This window comes from Triticum aestivum, chromosome 4B (genome assembly GCF_018294505.1).
Source record: "Triticum aestivum cultivar Chinese Spring chromosome 4B, IWGSC CS RefSeq v2.1, whole genome shotgun sequence".
In the NCBI taxonomy this organism is placed as follows: domain Eukaryota; kingdom Viridiplantae; phylum Streptophyta; class Magnoliopsida; order Poales; family Poaceae; genus Triticum; species Triticum aestivum.
In genome coordinates, this window is record NC_057804.1 from 454,329,339 (window position 1) to 454,332,480 (window position 3,142).

The window sequence follows — 3,142 nt, forward strand, 5'->3', positions numbered from 1 at the left end:
CCGGGGAGGCTCACGCAAGAGCAAGTCAACCATACCAAGTACCCATCACAATTCCTATCTCTCGCATTACATTATTTGCCATTTGCCTCCCGTTTTCCTCTCCCCCACTTCACCCTTGCTGTTTTATTCGCCCTCTCTTTCCCAATCTCTTCCTCTTTTTCCCGTTGCCTTCTTGTTTGCTCGCGTGTTAGTTTGCTTGCTTGTCGTCATGACTAGTCTCATATCTTCTCCGTTATCTCCCGAGAATGAAGTTCTGAATTTTAAGCAAAGGGAGGGAGAAAATCTAAAATACGCTTGGTATAGAATTTGCAATGCTCAAAATAGATCTACTAGGAAGCAATCTACTTCAGTTCTTCTTTGTAATTTTTACGTAGGTGCTAATCCTTGGTATAGATATATCCTTGATACCATTACCGGAGGGAATTTCTTGTGTAGCCATACTTTTGATTCTTATAATGCTTTAATAGATTTATTTGGCTCACCACCTCTTTTGATTAATGGAACTATGTTAACTTTGGAGCATGTTATGCAAAGACTTGAAATTATTGAGAATAAAGTTGCTACCATTGAATCAATTGAAAATCTTGATAAAAATATCCACAATCAAATTACCCAATATGGATCTAAGGTAGGAATGACTTTGAAAAATATTAAAGAAAAAGAACCCATAGTTAATGAGAAAATAAATCTAGATTCCAATAGAATCGATAAACTTGAGGGTATCATTACCAACTTGGGAACCGCTTTTTCTTTCGTACAAAACACTCCAAGTTCGTCTACTAAAAATACTAAGCTTATTTATGTTCCTAAGAATAAGGGTGAATCATCTAGTAAGGAAACTGCGGATCTTAAATCTATAAGTGTTCATCCCAATCTTTTTACCATCATTAAGGAACCTTTTGCTATGAATGAATTTTTCGATCTTTTGCCTGAAAATTTGACAATTACTAGAAAGGAAGAAAATTCTAAAGGAGGTAGATGCCTCATTGAAGAATTGCCTACCAAAGATGGCAATACCTAGATCTATCCATGCTTTGATGCCTAGCTAGGGGCGTTAAACGATAGTGCTTGTTGGGAGGCAACCCAATTTTATTTTTGTTTTTTTGTTTTTGCTTCTGTTTAGGAATAAATAATCCATCTAGCCTCTGTTTGGATGTGGTTTTATGTTTTAATTAGTGTTTGTGCCAAGTAGAACCTATAGGATAACCTACGATGATAGTTGATTTGATTCTGCTGAAAAACAGAAACTTTACGCGCATGAATATAATTTTGTTAAATCACAGGAACGTGCTTTTGTGTTGATTCTTTTTGCTGCTGTTCAATAAACAAATTTTCCAGGACTTCCTATTTTGGTAGGATTTTTAGAGTTCCAGAAATTTGCGTTAGTTACAGATTACTACAGACTGTTCTGTTTTTGTCAGATTCTGTTTTGCGTGTGTTGTTTGCTTATTTTGACGAATCTATAGCTAGTAAAATAGTTTATAATCCATAGAGAAGTTGGAATACAGTAGGTTTAACACCAATATAAATAAATAATGAGTTCATTACAGTACCTTAAGTAGTTCTTTGTTTTCTTTCTCTAACGGAGCTCATGAGATTTCTATTGAGTTTTGTGTTGTGAAGTTTTCAAGTTTTGGATGAATTCTTTTGATGGATTATGGAACAAGGAGTAGCAAGAGCCTAAGCTTGGGGATGCCCATGGCACCCCAAGATAATCCAAGGACACCAAAAATTCAAAGCTTGGGGATGCCCTGGAAGGCATCCCCTCTTTCGTCTACTTCCATCGGTCATTTACTTGGAGCTATATTTTTATTCCACACATGATATGTGTTTTGCTTGGAGCGTCTTGTATTATTTGCGTTTTTGCTTGTTAGTTTACCACAATCATCCTTGATGTACACACCTTTTGGCAGAGCCATACATGAATTGGAATTTGTTAGAATACTCTATGTGCTTCACTTATATCTTTAGAGCTTGATAGTTTTGCTCATAGTGCTTCACTTATATCTTTTGAGCTTGATAGTTTTGCTCATAGTGCTTCACTTATATCTTTTGATCTTGATAGTTTTGCTCATAGCGCTTCACTTATATCTTTTGAGCTTGATAGTTTTGCTCATAGTGCTTCACTTATATCTTTTGAGCGTGATAATTTTTTGCTCTAGTGCTTCACTTAGATCTTTTAGAGCACGGTGGTGGATTTGTTTTAAAGAAACTATTGGTCTCTCATGTTTCACTTAGATTATTTTAAGAGTCGCTAATAGCATGGTAATTCGCTTAATATTAATATACTTGGTGTTCAAGATATGTGAAACTTTCTTTTGAGTGAATTGAATACTAAGATAAGTTTGATGCTTGATAATTGTTTTGGGATATGGAGGTGATAATACCAAAGTCGTGCTAGTTGAGTAATTGTGAATTTGAGAAATGCTTGTGTTGAAGTTTGCAAGTCTCGTAGCATGCACGCATGGTTAAAGTTGTGTAACAAATTTGAAACATGAAGTGTACCTAGCTTGTGCATCCTTATGAGTGGCGGTCGGGGACGAGCGATGGTCTTTTCCTACCAATCTAACCCCCTAGGAGTATGCGCGCAGTACTTGATTTTTGATGACTTCTAAATTTTTGCAATAAGTATATGAGTTCTTTTGACTAATGTTGAGTCCATGGATTATACGCACTCTCACCTTTCCGCCTTTGCTAGCCTCTTCGGTACCGTGCATTGCCCTTTCTCACCTTGAGAGTTGGTGCAAACTTCGTCGGTGCATCCAAACCCCGTGATACGATACGCTCTATCACATATAAACCTCCTTAATCTTCCTCAAAACAGCCACCATACCTACCTATCATGGCATTTCCATAGCCATTCCGAGATATATTGCCATGCAACTTCCATCATCATCATCATGACATACATTACTTTTGTCATATTGCCATTGCATGATCATGTAGTTTACATCGTATTTGTGGCAAAACCACCGTGCATTATTTTTCATACATGTCACTCTTGATTCATTGCACCATCCCGGTACACCGCCGGAGGCATTCATATAGAGTCTTATCTTGTTCTAAGTTTCGAGTTGTAATCCTTATGTTGTAATCAATAGAAGTGTGATGATCATCACTATTAGAGCATTGCCCAAAAAAA